Source organism: Canis lupus, chromosome 13 (assembly GCF_003254725.2).
Source record: "Canis lupus dingo isolate Sandy chromosome 13, ASM325472v2, whole genome shotgun sequence".
Lineage (NCBI taxonomy): Eukaryota > Metazoa > Chordata > Mammalia > Carnivora > Canidae > Canis > Canis lupus.
In genome coordinates, this window is record NC_064255.1 from 4,437,335 (window position 1) to 4,454,954 (window position 17,620).

A 17,620-nucleotide genomic window follows, 5' to 3' on the forward strand; every position below is an offset into this window, starting at 1 on the left:
AATTAATCTATGACAAAGGAGGCAAGAATATACAATGGAGAAAAATAATCTTCAATAAGTGGTGTTGGGAAAACTGGACAGCTATATGCAAAAGAATGAAACTGGATCACTTTCTTATGCCATACACAAAAATAAACTCAAAACGGATTAAAGACTTAAATGTGAGAACTGAAACCATAAGAATCCTAGAAGAAAACACAGGCAGCAATTTCTTTGACATTGACCCTAGAAACATTTTTCTAGATATGGCTCCTCAGGTGAGGGAAACAACGCAAAAATAAACTATTTGGGAATACATCAAAATGAAAGGCTTTTGCATAGCAAGGGAAGCCATCAACAAAATGACAAGGCAACCTAGTGAAGGGGAGAAGATAATTCGCAGATGATATATCCCATAAGGGGTTAATATTCAAAATATATAAAGAAATGATACAACTTAATGCCAAAAAGCAAATAATCTTACTCAAAATGGGCAGAGAGCTTGAATGGACATTTTTCCAAAGACAAACAAATGGGGAACAGACACATGAAAAGATGCTCAACCTCACTAATCATCAAGGAAATGCAAATCAAAAGCACAGTAAGTATCACCTTATACCTGTCGGAATGGCTAGAAACAAAAAATGACAAATGTTGGTGAGGATGTCAACTTCACCAGCTGCTGCTGGGAACGCAGTTGGTAGATATGCAAATTGGTGCAACCATTGTGGAAAACAGTATGGAGGTTCCTCAAAAAGTTAAAAATAGAATTACCATATGCTAATAATTTCACTACTGGGTTCTACCCAAAGAAAATGAAGACTCCAATTTGAAAAGATATATGTACCCCTATGTTTACTGTAGCATTATTTACAATAGCCAAGATATGGAAGCAACCCAAATGTCCATTGATAGATGAATGGATAAAGATTATATATATATATATATATATATTTGTATATATATTATTGTATATAATATTCCATTATATATAATATATATGCTATATATTACATTACACTATATATATTACATATAGTGGAATATACTGGAATATTACTACGTCACAAAAAAAGAAAGTGATCTTGCTGTTGAAAACAATAAGGATGGACCTAATAAGGTATTATGCTAAGTGAAACAAGGCAGAGAAAGACATATACAATATGATTTCACTCATATGTGGAATTTAAGAAACAAAGGGCAAAAGATGAACGAAAAAACAGACTCTTAAGTACAGAAAACTGGTGGCTGCCAGAGGGGAGGTGGATGGGGGGATGGGTAAAATAGATAAAAGGGATTAAGAGTACACTTATGGTGAGTCACTGAGTACTATATAGAATTGAATTATTATACTGTACACCTGAAACTAATATAATACTGTATGTTAATTATACTTCAATTAAAAATACTCAAAATACATAAAATACATTGGATTACAAATGAAATTATATTGAAATCAGTTATATTTCTTTCTTTCTTTCTTTCTTTCTTTCTTTCTTTCTTTCTTTCTTTCTTTCTTTATTTATTTATTTATTTATTTATTTTAGATTGTATTTATTTGACAGAAAGAGAGAGAGAGAGCAAGCAGGGGAAGCAGCAGAGGGAGAGGGAGAAGCAGGCTCCTGCTGAGCAGAGAGCCCGGCCTGCGGCTCCTGGGCCCTGCTCCTGCTGAGCAGAGAGCCCAATGTGGGGCTCAATCCCAGGACCCTGGAATCATGACCTGAGCCTAAGGCAGACATTTAACTGACTGAGCCCCGCAGGCACCCTTCACACTATATTTTGAAAACTAAACTTCTAATATCACAATTTATGTTCTTCTTTATCAAATGCATTAAAGAATAAGATCTAGTGATAAGCCCTGACATTAGGGTAGTGATAAACACAAATGACATTTGGAAACATCCTCAAAAAAAAAAAAAAAACCCTCCAATGTAATATGAAAATGTGATTTCTACTGGTGACAAAGTCACAGATCTCATTACTACTGTAGTACAGTCTACAGTCATAATGGAAGGAAACATTCAGTTTTAGGTACAGTTTAGTGAAAAAAAAAAAGTGCTTTATAGGAGCCAGACAGGTGGCATCACAAAGCAGCAGGGAATCGCTGTGGACCAGCAGAGCACACACTCATTATAGGCTCAGCTCCTGGTACTGCACATCTTCACATTTTTAAGAAATACCACAGCAAACACCAATTTTTATGTGAGTCCTCCTAACATAAAAAAATTTTAAATGCTAGCAAAAATATTCACATTTTAAAGGATACTTTGGGGGCCAAATATAACACAGCTGTTGGCCAGATGCGTAGTGGAGACCCCGGATTTTGGATCTCTGCTGGATGGGGTCCTTTGTGGGTCCTGGTCTATCACCCTCCAGGTCTATAGTCCTCCATAAGAGGGCCATTGGATCATACATAACCCACGGCTCTGGTCTAAAAGTGTACTAGGCAATAACCCCAACCCACAGTAAGTGACCACATTCAAACCAGCAATTGTCAACTATGCCACCTCATGGGTTCTGCTTCTCTTCCCCTCCCCCACTGCCCCAAGGGCTGACAGTGTCAGAGCTATGTTTCCATGTGCATTGCTCAGCCAAGGGAGCTGGTTTGGACCCAGAAGCCCTGAGTTTCTGTCTTAGCTCTGCCACTTATCAGCCCGGTGACCTTGAGAAATCATGACTCTCTTTCAACCCCTATAAGCTCTCATCTACTTAATGAGTTAAAAGCCACATTCCATGTTGCAGGATACCGTCCACATGCAAGGAGTTCTAGTTATTTCTATTCGGTTTCTTTTTGTTCTCTGCTGTGGGCAGCTGGTCCCTGTGAGGTAAGCATGTGAGAAATGAGGGAAGCCATGTTTGTCCCAAAATGTAGCATAATGGACAATATCTGTTAAATGCGTAAAGCTAGAGCCTACTAACTAACACAAGGCAAGGCAACTGTCTGACTCATTCAAACAATAATCACTCTGGAAGAGTCTAGGGATTGGGCAGTTAATTCGGTTTTTTCTGGCAACACTGAAATCTGGGTGTTTTGTAGATTTAAGAGGGGAAAGGAGAGAAGCTGCAGGCTTCAGGGATGCTGGCTGCTTTCATTTTGCACACACCATGTTCAGCTGGCTCCCGGGGGTCTCACTCTCATTTTCACAGAGAGCAAAGGGATGCTCTGAGCTGCTCAGCAGCAGGTTCTCAGGGCTGGGCTGTTATGGGAACTGGGAAATGAGACTGGATACAATTCCTGCCACCACACTGTCACATCAGAGCTTTTTTTAAAAAATTTAAAAAAAAAGAAGAAGAAGAAGAAGGCCCTGTGGCTCTGTGGGAGTTTTGCCTGCATTTTCCGGGTAATTGCTCGCCCCCGCCCTCTGGGAGCTGGGCTGTGGCAGGCACTCAGGCTGGGGGTGGTGGCCAGCATCTGCCTCCTTCCCTGCAATCAGCTTCAGGGCTGCCTGGGACACGGGTGGGGGAGCCCCAACCTCCCTCAGGCAGGTGGGTGAGAATGAATTAGGACCCTGGGCAAGGGGGGGTCACAGGGGGACAATCCATCCAGGAGGCACAGAGGGAAACCTGGAGCCATGGCTAGCAAATGAAACTTCTAAGAGCCACCCACAGGTGCAGACCCAGTAAATACTGAGCACCTGTGTTCTGAAGGCAGGCTGCGGGCTCTGAGTCCCACCTGTGTCCCTGGGTAGCTAGAACTTGAGCAGATACATCTCAGTACTTCTGAGCATCTATCTGCCTCATGGTTTACTGTGAAGATTAACAAATTAATACAGGGAAAGCATTTAGAGTAGCTAAAAGGAAAAAAAAAAAAAAAACAACCTGTGTTTCTTCTACACTCACGGAATCCTTCTGACATATGTGTGGGGATTTTCCAACTGTTCGGACACCAACTGGGTGTCCTATAATTCTATTCTGACGCCTAATGCCCAGAGTTAGTGCTGAGGCCGCAGTCCCACAGGACTGTCCCCCACTTCAGAAGCCAGTCATAATCCCAGGTTGTCGCTTGGACATACTCTGACCAACTGCCTGGAAATGGGGGCTCCCAGAATCCAATCCCCTTGGTTTGGGGATTATCTGTTCTAAAGGCACACAGAACTCAGGAAATGCCTCTTTATTTACATTTACCAGTTTATTATGTAATGAAGGATCCAGATGAGCAACCAGATAAAGAGGTGCATAGGGTGAAGCATGGGATATGGGGCATGGAGCTTCCAGGCCCTCTCAGGGTACACCACCTTGCCAGCAGCCCACGTGTTCACTTCAAACTCTAGGGATTTTCATGGAGACTTCATCATGTAGGCATGATCATTATTCACTCAATCTCCAGCCCCTGTCCACTCACCAGAGGACAGAGGGTGTAAATGAAAGCTCCAAGCTGTAACCATGCTTGGTCTTTCTGGTGACCAGCCCTTACCCAGGAGCCCACTGAGAGTTGCCTCATCAGAGCAAAAGACATTCCTGTAACCCAGGAAATCCCAAGGGATTTGGGAGCTCTGAGCAAAACACTCCTATGACCTCTGTCACTCAGGAAGCTACGAGAAGATTTAGGAGCTCCGTGTCAGGAACCAGCTATTATAACAACAGATGCCTCTGGTACACTGATCGCTTGGGACATCAAAAGAGTTTTAGGAACTCTGTACCAGGAACGGAGGACAAAGACCAAATAGATTTCTTAGTATACCACAGCGGTGCGTGCCAAGTGCTCAACAAATGGTGGCTCTTATTATCCAGGCAGCAGCATCCCCTGCAGTCTCTAATGAGGCCCATGGAGACATCCCTGCAAAACCTGGCAGATGCCTGTGCTCCCAGTACCCTGTTTGGAACCTGGTAAACCTCCACTTGTCCGTAAAGACCCAGTTCAACGGCACCTCCTCTGTTAAGTCCTTTTTTTAATGCTTTAAAAAAAAATACTTATTTATTTTGGAGAGAAAGCAAGCAGTCGAGCTGGAGGAGGGGCAGAGGGAGAAGGAGAATCCTCAAGCAGACTCTCCACTGACCGCAGAGTCTGACATGAGCTCAATCTCACAACCCTGAGATCATGACCCGAGGTGAAATCAAGATTTGACCCCTTAATCGACTGAACCACACAGGTGCCCCTTTTCATGCTTCTTCATAAATACTTGCTTATTTCATGCTTATTATTTTTACATTATTAAGTGATTGCTTTATGCTGACATCTATGCTGAGCACCCCGCATATGGTCTCATGAAGAGGCAGATTCAGGTCTTGTGGGGCCTAAGAGTTCAACAATTTAAGAGGCCTTCTTTTAAAAAAGAACAAAAAACTACCTGATTATTTATAAAGTTTATAAAACAAAAATGACCTAGTGAACACATAGCTAGGGCCTTGGAAGGAGGCTGCACAAGTGAAGGCCTTGATGCTTAGGCTTTGTCAGATTCACAGTAAACCCATCTCTAGTCTCATATAAACCCCGCAGTAGTCAAGTGAAGTGGTGAGTATTATCCACATCAGCATCTCCATACCCAAAGGTAGACGGTAAGACTCAGAGACAAGTCATTTGCCTGAGATTGTACCCTTGGCCATCATACTGCGTTGGCATGCCCCACTGTCCCTGATGGATAGAGACTGTCATCAGTTGTATCCCTCCTTTACAGGGGTCACCCTGTGAAAATATGGCACTGTAAACAGTAGTCATCCAGCCCTGTCCACTGAAACGTCAGTGTGTGCAGCAAGGGGGGGCAGGGGGGTCCGTGGAAGGCATACAATGAAGGTGTGTTGAATAAATGCACACACTCTACCTTGTCTGTGTCGTGCCCTTGGCCTCCACCGAGTAATCTGTTTCACACTCATGGGTTCTCAACTCTGCCTTAATGTTTCGGATAGAGTTTCTAGAGAGCACAGGGGTGTGGGTAGCTTCTCATAGGACCTCACAGGGCTGTAGAATAAGATAGTCAATTTCTACCATTGACAACTATTTATTAAGTACCTTTCTAAATAAATATCCCTGCCTCCAAGAAGCCTGCATACTACTGAGGGGAAATAGATTGTAGCTAAATAAATAAATACCATAGCCTGACAGATGCTGGTAAATACTATGGAGAAAAATAAGGCAAGAAAGGAGGTCAGGTTTGCTAGGGGAAGTCAGGTGTGTAGGAGGGCCTCATGCAAAAAGTGACACATGAGAAAGCCCTGAAGAAGGTGAGGGAGGGAGTGACTTGCCAGCAGAAGGAACTGCTAGTACAAAGGCCCTGAGGCAGGAGCATGCCTGATAAATTAGAGGAATAGCAAGAAGGTCTCTTGTGAATGAGGGGGAAATATGTGAGAGAGATCAGTAAAGTGACAGGGGCCAGGTACTAGGGGCCAGGTACTGTGCCATTATGAAGAATTTGGACTTTACTTGGAGAGAGATGGGAGCCTGACTTTTATCATAGAAGGATTCTTCCATCTGCCAAGTTAAGAATAAACTGTAGAGGGGCACCTGGGTGGCTCAGTGGTTGAGCCTCTGCCTTTGACTCAGGTCCTGATCCTCCAAGGCTCCTGAGGATGGGGAAATATGGGTGTGTTTCTATGTCACCAGTAACAATGACGCTTAGAGGAACAGAGAAGGCAGCAGGGATGGGCTCTGGCACGAATCAGGGAGGCAGGGGGAGGATTGCGGGCACAGCGGGAGCTTCAGCCTTGGAGGGGAGCACTCACACTGGCAGTAAAGAAGAATGGGACCCTCATACTAAGTGAGGGAGGATGGGGAGCTGGAGTGTAGGAAGGAACCGAGGAGGGCTGGGTATGAAGCATGGCCATGAGGCAGGCAGCAGGCACGGTACAAGGGTGATGGCTTCTGAGGGTCTGGGTGCTGGTTGGGCATGAGAATCGTTGGAGATTCTGGAAGACCCCTAGACAGCCCCCAATCTGTTCTCCCCTTCTTCTGTAATTATGGATTCCCGCTGTGTACATTCCTGCCCAGGGAAAAGCCATATTTCTCAGCCTGCCTTGCAGCTAGGTATAGCCATGTGACCAAGTTCTGGCGGTGCAGGGTGACACAGTGAAGTGTGCAAGTTCCATGTCACTGGCATAAAAGGAATTTGTTTTCCCTGCACCTGTACCCTTCTCCCTTTCTGGAAGGTGGATACACAGTAGCCCCATTCCAAGCAATGGAGGGAGCAGCACATGAGGCAGGGCTGCTGGGGTTTTTTGTGCCTTGGACACCTTTGGCTGTCTGGAGACACCAAGAGGTGCTTCTCAGAATCATGTTCTCCAATTCATGGAATAAAATCATAAGATTACAAAGGAAAACAACTATATTAAAATATTAGAGAAATATTAAAGATTATGATCTACTAGTTCATCTTAATAACCGCCCTGCCCTCAGAGCAATCTGCAACAACTACATGTGATACAAAAATACCTGTGAGTTCTGTCAGAGATGAGGTCACAGTTACTGCCAATACTCCTATGCTTGTGGCTTGCTGTCTTAATGGAAGGAAATGCTGATTTTTAGGCAGACCTTGGTGGGAAGCAAGATGTGATGTTTTCCCATGCAAGTTCAGAGAGCCCCTGAATTCCAGCCAGCCCTGTTTATTAGAGCCCAGCTTTAGAAATCAGTCTTTGGGGGAGGGCAGAACCATGAGTCAGGGAAAAATCCCCACATTTGGGAATAACCACAGGAGGCAGAGCTGCCGTGTGGAGGCGGGCGCCGGCCATCCATGAGAGTGAAGGCCCGGCCTCAGCTACATGATCATCTTTTGGAGTCTTTTTGTTACAGCAACTCATCCTGTACCCTAACACGAGGTGGACGGTGACTAAGCAATTTTCAACCCACAGCCGCATGAGTCAGTTGCCTGCCTCGGCCCGCAGCAACCTGAAACCCAGCTAGAGGGCCTCTGGCCTCCCCAGCCTGGCCTGAGAACACAGCCGGAGTCCTCTGCGGTGCGCCATGCACCTCCTCATGCCCAGACATGCGCCTCCTCACGTCCCACCCCCTCTGGGCCGCCGCGAAGTCCACCTGTTTCCTGTTCTTGGCCTGGACAGGCTGTGCCCTGGCCTCACCCGCAGGGACTGGCTGACAAAGGAGCAGCTGTCGCTCTGGCCCCCGCCCCCTCCCCCTCAGGCGCAGACACACCCGGACAGACGCGCAGAGCCCTGACTACAGTTAGCAGGAATGCGAGTGGAGGACTGGGTTGGCTGGGGCCGTGACTGCTGGCAGGATCTCAGGCCTCCGAGAGGGCCTGAACTGGAGTTGAGTGTGCAGCCAGAGCAGCCGAAATGCCCTTAAAAAGGGAAGGGAGAGAGATGCCAAGGAGAGAGCCGACGCCTGTGCCAGGAGCATGGAAATCTCAAGAGGTGGGCAGATGGGAACAGAGTCAACAGTTTATAATGGCAAGAGCTACCATTGACTGAACACCTATTAACTATCAGGACTGTTCTGGTGCTTTCCACAGGTAGCCCCTTTTAACCCTCACGAGTATTTACTGCACTTTAGGGCTCTGCCAGTTGAGGCTCAGAGAGGTTGAGGTGCCTGCCCAGGGTCACAGAGCCAGTGAAGAGGCTCAAGCCTCCTCTTAATAATAAGGACAGGAGCTAAGCATGAAGTGCTTCTTTCTTCCCTGGGAAGATGGAGGACTAGCCCTCACTTTAGAAATTCCTGCTGTTCTGGGTAAATGCATGGGCTTCACGGAAAAAGGCAAGGCTGGAACCTCCAGGGAAATGGCTCTGAGTCTTGGGTAGAAGGGGACACCACGTGGCAGCCATGCTGAGCTGTAGGATGATGCCTGAGCCAGAGCTGGTAGCCTGGGGCCCAGAATTCAACCAGAGCTGGCCAGTCTGTCCATCCTTGCCCTGGCAGTGGACAGGCTGGATAGGACCTCTGCCCTGGCAAAAGGCCACAGAGTATAACCCGTGGAGTGCCAAGAGCCTGAGGCAAGGAACGAGATGGTTCTAGATCTTGTGAGAGGCCCTGACTTCTGCAGGAAGGGTGTAGCCGGAGAAGCCCCCACAGAAAGAGCTGTGCTGAGGGGCCAGACAGACCCAACAGGTCCCAGTTGTGCAGAAGCATGCTTCTTCACCTATGAAGGACAGTCACAGTCCCTGGCTGACTGAGGTCATAGGGACTCTATTATAAAAGGACACTGAGAACACCTGGCACAGTGTCTGCTCCATGGCCCTCTGAATCATGGAGTGAAGAAGGGCTGGACATGGTGCGGCAGCCATGGGTCCTGAGAAATGGGTGAAGGCTCTGGGGGAGGGGGGCAAACTGACTTGCACAGAATGGGCTGCCTTGCTCCCTGACCTGCAGACAAAGAAACACGAGATCCATCTGCTCCCCACAGTCATAGGGAGCATGTGGGACTGCATGCCAGGGGGACCTGCCACCCCTGGGTGCTCAGGAAAGGCTTCTCAAAGGAGGTAGCATCTGAGCCAAGTCCAGGGGCTCGGCCAGGCAAACGTGGGAAGTACCTTGGGGTGAAGCACAGAATGATGCAAGAAGGTTATTAGAGGGAGCTTGGCATCACTTTAAAGATCTGCTAGGAATTCAGTGAGCAGGCCAGTAAGAGAGGCAGTGAGAAGTGGGAACTGGGTCAGTGGCAAACCACTGAAGGTCCTAATGGAAGGAAACCTCCTTTACAGGGGAGGAAGCCTGACTGAACCCATGTTTTAGAACCAACCTCTGGCTGCAGCAGAAAGAACAGATGGGAGAACAAAACTGGACTCAGAATTGGGAGGCTGCTGCAAGATTCTAGGTGCCAGGTGGTGGCAGTGGAACCAAGGTGAGGGTGATGCGGGTACAGACTGGGAAGTGCAGGTGAGCCCGCGTGGTTGAGAGGAGGTGGAATGGAGAAGAGGAATGAGACGAGGTGACTCCAAGGTTCCTGTCCTGGGCTTCTGGGTAGATGGATGGTGAGGTTATTCTCAGGGATCCAGAAGAAGAGCAGGCTTGGACAGAAGGGAAATGATCCCATTTGGGACTTGAGTTTAAGGTGTCTATGTGGGGCCTCAAGTGGAGGCAATCCAGGAGATTGCAAGGAGGTATATGCAAGGAGACCACCTGGGAAACAGGCCTAAAGGAGCACAGGGGGGCAAACATCTAGGCTGCAAGGCTCAAGAGGAAGGGAAGATTCTGGGGGAAAAAAGTGAGCAGAAGGGATGGCTTGGTCATGTCCAGCTCATACGAGATAAAGTAAGACATGCTTGGGAAACCAAAAGTGGTTCCATGCAGCTGGGACAGGTTTGGGTGAGTAAGCGGGTTCCAGGATGATGGACCGCTGAAGAGCCGCACGCGGACGAGGGTTGTAAGCCACGTTAAAGATTGTGGGCTTTACCTGCAGGGTAATGGGGAGCCACTGAAATGTATTCAGCAGGGCAGTGCCTTGCTCGCGGGCTTTCTGATCTCACCAGATTTCATAACTCAGTGGTGGCAGAACCAGCTAGTTGTCCTCCAGGATCCACTCTTCCTTTCTTCCATAGTAACAGAGCTTCCAGTGCCAACACAGTTGCCCAGCCAAAGACTATGTTTCCCAGCCTCCCTTGCAGCCAGCTGTGGTCATGAGACTGAGTTCTTGCCAATGGGATCAAGGCAGGAGTGGTTTCTACGGTCTTGATGGGGTGCGTGTCTCCCTCTCCCCGTTCCTATCAGCGGGGAGATCACAGGAACTAAATCCACTTTGGAGCCAGAGGTCTATGTAAGGAGAATGGTAGGGTCTCCCCTAGAAGCTCTGGACCATGGACCTGCAGGCAAATAAACTCCTATTTTGCCCAAGCCGCTGTATTTGCCTGGGTCCTACTACTGAAAGGAGCAGTGGCAACAGATCCCAATGGACCTCTGCCTGCACCGATTCCGCCCCTTTCCTGGTGTCTTAGGAAGACTTGGAGCATCCTGTCTTCACAGGAAGTAAGGCTGCTTCGGAGATTTAAGGTCTTAGAGATGTGCAGAAATAATAAACAGATATGATCTTCTGAAGTCCTTTAAGTCCTAAGATGGCAGATACGACCACATGGAATCCTAGCGATAGCCCTTCAACGTGGGGAGGGCCTGCTGTTTACCCATTTGCTAGCCTCTCCCTGAATTTCACCCTCTCCCTAGCAGGGAGCTAAATCTAAAGCCACTGGCATCGAGGTGGCTGGGGAAGCAGGACATCCCAGAAACTAGAACTGGGACACAGAGCTGCAGCCATTCAGCTCATTCATTCCAGCAGCCAGCTATTGAGCACCGACTGTTTGCCAGGCCCTGAGCAAAGCACTAGAGGTACAGAGGGGAGCAAGCGCACTAGCGCCTGCCATCCTGAAGCTTGCTTTACGTGGGGAAGTCCTAGGCTGGACAGAGAATCATGCAGGTGATAAGTAATCCCAGAGACATGAAAGGAAAGAAGAAGAGCTTACCCGGACGAAGTCATCAGCAAGTTTGAGACAGGGGATATGGAGGCAGCTATGGAACTGGGATGGGCCCCGGACCTCTAGGAGTTTGGGGAGATTAAAGAACAATTGGCTCCCCCAACAGAGGACTTTAGAGTCCTGCTGACACAAGGAGGCCATCTGCATGTTTATTATGACCCACTCTGACCACAGGTGCCATCACTGTGCATGGCACCACTGCCCAGAGCAGTCCTAAGAATCTGCATCCTGGGGGCACCTGGGTGGCTCAGGGTTGAGCAGCTGCCTTTGGCTCAGGTTGTGATCCCAGGGTCCTGGGATTGAGTCCCGCATCAGGCTCCCTACAGGGAGCCTGCCTCTCCCTCTGCCTATGTCTCTGCCTCTCTCTGCATGTCTCTCATGGATAAATAAAATCTTCAAAAACAAAACAAAACAAAAAGAAACTGTGCCCTCAAAATCTGACACAAAGACCTCCTTACAACTCTTTGGTTTTACTTCAAGACAATTATTTTCAAAACATGTTTTAAAAAGAAAGAATAAAATAAAATAAAATAAAATAAAGTAAAATAAAATAAAATAAAAAGAAAGAGCTCTGACTCTAGCTATTAACAAAAAGATTCCATCATGTTCTTACCAAAAAGGTAGCTTTTTATGATCAAACAACTCAGAACTCACTTGCCAAAAGATTAAAAGAACCAGAACTGGGAGCTGGACCCCTTTCTCTTTGTTTCTGTCCATGCAGCACAACAGACCTTAGAAGTTTCTGGAAACTGGTCTGTTTTATCATTTAGAGACAAATTTGTCTGGGAGCCTCCTACTGAGGCTGCACATTGTCATTTCCCAGAGTTGTTGTATTTGCTTTCATAGTTCTCCAATTTAACAAGGGAACAAATAAGGTGGTGGTAGATGTTATGGAAGAATTAGCAGTTTAAATGTTCAACAAGCAAAACTCTGTCTGACTGGCCAACAGTTCAGGAGTGAGCTGCCAGCTACAGTGTTGGGCTTCTTAAGCATAACAATTTTTAAATTGAATTAGAATTGATGGGCAATAATATATTAATTTCACGTGTACAACACAGTGAGTCAGTATTTTTGTACATTATGAAATGCTCACCTCCATAGGTCGGTTACCCTCTGTTACCATACAAAGTGACTACAATACAATTGTTATCCCAGCCTTTGGGGTTGAAGCCCTGTACGGATATGGGCTTCTCCTCATTCTGGTTAGTTACAGGGAGCAGGGGGCAGTGGGTAAGGCTTTCCTTGTGGTTTCTTAGTGGGCAATGGTGCCACTCTTCTCTTCCACAGAAATCCAGGTCTCAGGTCAGGGAGACAGGAGAGGTATGCACACAGCACACAGGCCTTTAGCTAGGCCCATAGGGTGTGGGTGGTATCAGTGAGGCCAGGAGGGAACAGTTAGGTGGCTGGTGCACAGACAGTCACTATGGGAGTGACATAGAGTGAGGTCCACTTGGGAGCACTCCCAGGAACAGTCTGTACTCCATACAAAGTCACTGGAAGCAGGCCCCAGACTTCAACTTGGAGGACCGGATGGATCCCTTGTGGCCAGGACGAAGGGGCTGGTGGTGAGGCGGGAGGAGGGGGACCTCAGACCGGAGCCAGTCCTGGGCTTATCTGACTCCTTCCCTCTAGGAAACTCTAAGGCTGACATCACCCACAAGAAGACCAGCAGCCAAAAGGGTCAGACTCCTCCAATTCAGTCTGCCCAGCAGCTGCTAGGCCCCCAGGAAAGGAAACTGTGACATCTCACCAGCAGTGGCACTGGGAGAGGGGAGACTCCTGGCACATAAGCACACATGCACGTGCACACAGGAAACTCAGTTGAGGATAATAAATTCTAGTCGTGTGCTTTTAAAATGGAAAGCAGGGCTATAATGGCTATTCGATAAAAGGTCCATCAATTGCATGACCAAATGCAAGCAGGATAGAGGCAGTGGTCATTTGCCCCCTAGTTAAAGGAAAGAGGGGCGAGAATCCCAGGGGAGAAGGAGGAAGGAGGAGGGAAAGATGGGGTGGCAATGAGATGGGATCAAATGAGAGGAAGAGGAAGCCCACAGAACTTTGCTTAGGCTTCCATCACCACACACTGGCCTCCTTTCTTCTAACTGAGCACCTACTATATGCACAGCTTTACTTCCATCACTTCCTTTGACTTTCACAACAAACCCGGGAGTATGATTAACCTCGCTTACAGATGGGATCGCTCAGGTTACACTAAATGGACAAGGCTACACAGTGTATCCAGAATTGGAGCCAGTTCTGCTTGGCTGCTGGGCCCTTGCTCACTCCCCCACCCCTCCACACGCCGCCCTCACTGGCTTGGATGTGAGCATCTTTAGGGTCTGAGGCTCTAATGCCTGTCATGGTGCCTACGCCTGGATAAATGTGCCATGAATGACAGAAGAGAGGGTGTGGTTGCGGGTGGTGAGGGCAGAGCCACTCCACTAAGATGGGGAGGGAAGGAAAGGAAAACAGAGGTGACTGAGACAGGAACCCCATTGCTAAGGGGATGATTCTTTGGCCATCACCAGGCTGGGTAGGAAAAACTGTGCTTGTCGCCTCAGTGGTGGGCTTACTCTTGCCCTGCTCAGCTCTGACACTGGCTGCATTCAAGGGAAGCAGGTGAGGAGACGGGAGGGGGTACAGCTGAGGAGAGGCCAGCCCCAGCACCAGATCCAGCTGTGGCATGGATGGATTCCACCCTGTGGACCTAGGCCTTTGCCCGAACTCACTGCGCTTGCAATCACCTGGTGAATTCTGAAAACACCTGCAGTTTGGGCCCTACCCTCAGAGATTCTGTGATCATTGGTCTGGGATGCGTCCTGGGCAGAATTTATTACAAGCCCCTCCAAGGGGCTCTAAGCTGCATATTGAGAACCACTGTGGAACGCCTGCAGACCTGACCTTACCACGTAAGGGGTCAGGAGGAGCAAGTTAACATTTCTCAAGCCTCTACTATGTGCTGCTCGCTGCCCTGCAAGGTATCCTAGACTGAGTTGCTGGGACATTAAGGGACTCAACAGTTCTATCACTCTGGAGTTGTCACTACTAAGGGGCAGAGGTGTGATGGGAATTCAGGTCTGACCTCAAAACCCAGCTTACTCTATCGCACCCACAGATGCCCACCCATTTGGGGTGAGCCCTGCCTGGGATGGCCCTGGCTTCCTCATTCCCCTAGTCTACTCTCTCATGAGAGGCACACTCCCTGGGATGCCTGGGTGGCTCAGTGGTTGAACATCTGCCTTTGGTTCAGGGCATGATTTCGAGGTCCTGGGATCGAGTCCTGCATCAGACTTCCCACAGGGAGTCTGCTTCTCCCTCTATCTATGTCTCTGCCTTTCTCTCTCTGTGTCTCTCATGAGTAAATAAATAAATTAAAAAAAAAAAAGAGAGAGAGAGAGAGGCACACTCCCTTCCCTAGCCAGGGAGAGTTCTTACTGGTGATGACAAAGCCCCATTGTACATAGCTCTAAGAGTCTACAGAGTTTTCCCACACATTACCCCATGTGGTTTTCACACCTGTGCCATGAGATGAGCCCGAAGGGATGATCACGAAGCTCACTTTACAGAGGTTGGAACTGAAGCTCTGAGAAGCTGAGTGATTTGCCTAAAGTTACGGAGCTAATTAATTGGCCCAGGGGAGACTCGAATCCCACCTCTCCTACCTCTAAGACCAACACTTTTTTTTCTGCCTTATTCCTGAATCAGAGTTGGACCATCTGGCATTGCTAACCATAATTGGTGACAGAGCAGGCAACCCTTAGCTTAGCATGGTCAAGGACAGAGCTGGCCTTTAATAGCACAGAGCACTTAGAAAAATGCCAACGTACGAATGTTTACAAAAGTGTCAGTGATGATGATTATTATTATATGTTGCACCAAAGTGTTGTGTGCCTTGCTGAGTCAAAAGTCAAGAAATGCTCCCTGGAAAGTACAAGTTTTAGTGGGAAAAACATCTTTTTGAAATCAAGATTGACTTGGAGAACTGTCTCTTGGTTTTGAAGTAACCCTCTCTAGCAATCATCATCGGGCCAAGAGCAGGGCCCCAGCAGTATGGTCCCAGTGCCTTCCTGCCTGACAGAGAACGTGTTCAGAACCTTTGGCAAGTCCTGTGATCTTGGCAAGGTGAGTCTGTCCTGCTGAAGGGGTGTGGTTGGAATCCAGCCTGGGTGTTTCAGGGTGAGACCGCCAGGTAGGCCAGGTGGACATGCCACGGGGGACACCTCCTGCTCGCCACAGGTCCTGGCGACTTGACTCACCTGTCTTAGCCAAATGGAATTGTTAAGAAGTCCTAAAAAAGGCAAAGAGGGAAGAACTGGCAAATCGGGAGACAGACTCCCAGGAGGTCAGAGGCAGTCCCTGAGGCCTGTCCTCCCTGGGACAGCGCAGGGAGATGGCACAGGCCACTGCGTGTCCTCAGCTGACCCAGCCAGAGCTGGTCTGAAGTCCAGGAGAGGCTACAGTAGTACAGTTGGCCCCTAATGTGGCCCTAATCCTGGGCATAGCAGCTTGGATCCCATGAGAGCAGGAGAGGAAGACAGCGGCAGGAGGGCAGGAGGAGGGTCTAGGCCGCCGGGCGGGGGATGGGGAGGGTGGGGGGATGGGGGGGGTGGCTCAAATTCCCAGCTGAAGGCTGGCCCACTTCTGGCAAGTTTTAGGGCATCACACAGCCCTAAGCTGCTCTGCACCACATCTGTCTGGCTTAAGCTTATTGATGATTTTTCTTTCTTTCTTTCTTTCTTTCTTTCTTTCTTTCTTTCTTTCTTTCTTTCTTTCTTTCTTTTTCTTTCTTCTTTCTTTCTTCCTTCCTTCCTTCCTTCCTTCCTTCCTTCCTTCTTTTCTTTCTTTTCTTCTTTCTTTTCTCCCTCCCTCCCTCCCTCCCTCTCTCTCTCTCTCTCTCTCTCTTTCTTTCTTTCTTTCTTTCTTTCTTTCTTTCTTTCTTTCTTTCTTTCTTCTTTCTTTCTTTCTCGTATTTCTCAGTATAAGAAGGAGTATGTTGTCCCTGGAGGGAATTGAATCCAACCATTGAACTCATTTTAATAAACATTGATTGAAGGGTTATGATCATGAGCTTGCACAGGGAAGGGTAGAGAGTGGGAAACACTCCCCCTTTGCACCCAGCCCAGGCTCTCTGTCTTCCCTTGCCCTCTTCCCATCCTCTCCTGTGTACTCCGCCCCACCTCCCACAGAGGATGCTGCACTACTACCTCCCTCATGTCTTTGCACATGCCATCCCAGGGGCTTAGATGTTCTTCTCCCTCCTTGGCTCCACCTCCACCAGCACCCAGACTCCAGGATTCAGCATCATGAATAAGTTGTGTTTATTGAGGACTTACTAAGTACCAGGCACTCTGCTAAAGCATTTTATATCATTGCTCCTTGAATGCTCAGAGCAGCCACATGAGATTGGCACTATTAGCACCCATTCTAAAGACAAAGTAATTGAAGCTGGCACAGCTAGTCACAGGTAATGGTGAGTGCCAGAGCTGGGTTCGAAACCAGGGCTGCTTGACTCCATACCTGTGTCATTACCCAGGAAGTGAAAGACTCACTGCACCCCAAGATGCAATTAATTAATGGACTCAGGAACAGAGTTCCCTCATTCCAACATAACTACTGCTCAGAAAAAAAAAAAAAAAAAAAAAAAAAACTACTGCTCAGGACTGTCACTCTATGTAGGAACTTCTCCAGGGTAGGTGTTCCATTTGGTCTTTGTATGTCCGGGGCCTAGCAGAGTGCCTGGTACGCAGAGCATAGTAAATGTTGACTAATATTGAGTAAATGTTCAATGAATGAATGAATGAATGACTAAAGATAGATAGGCAAATTACAACGTACTAGATAGACTTTGGCAAATACTAGAAGAGGGGTCTGAACAACAACAAGCCAAGAAGTTTGTTGAAACGGTCACAGCTGGGTGGGGAATCAGGATAGCTTTTCCGAGGAAAGAGGGGGTGGCATTTGGTTTGAACCTTGGGCCTAGTTGGGTTTTGGCACTCAGCATAAGGAGGAAGTCAGCCATGGGAAGAACATAGGCCTAGGAGTGTAAATACCCAGTGTGGTTACAGCTGTGAATTAGGTGGACATGTCCCCATGCTGGGGAGCAGTGGGAGGAGAGGGTAAGTGGAGTATGCCGGCACTCCCCCCAAAAGATGATGAACATCCCCAGTACTTGGGAATGCGAGCTAATTTGGAAATAGGGTCTTTGCAGATGATCCAGTTAATGAGGACATTAGGGTGGGCTTTGATCCAATTAGATGGATGTCCTTATAAAGAGGGGAAACATGGGCAGAAAGCA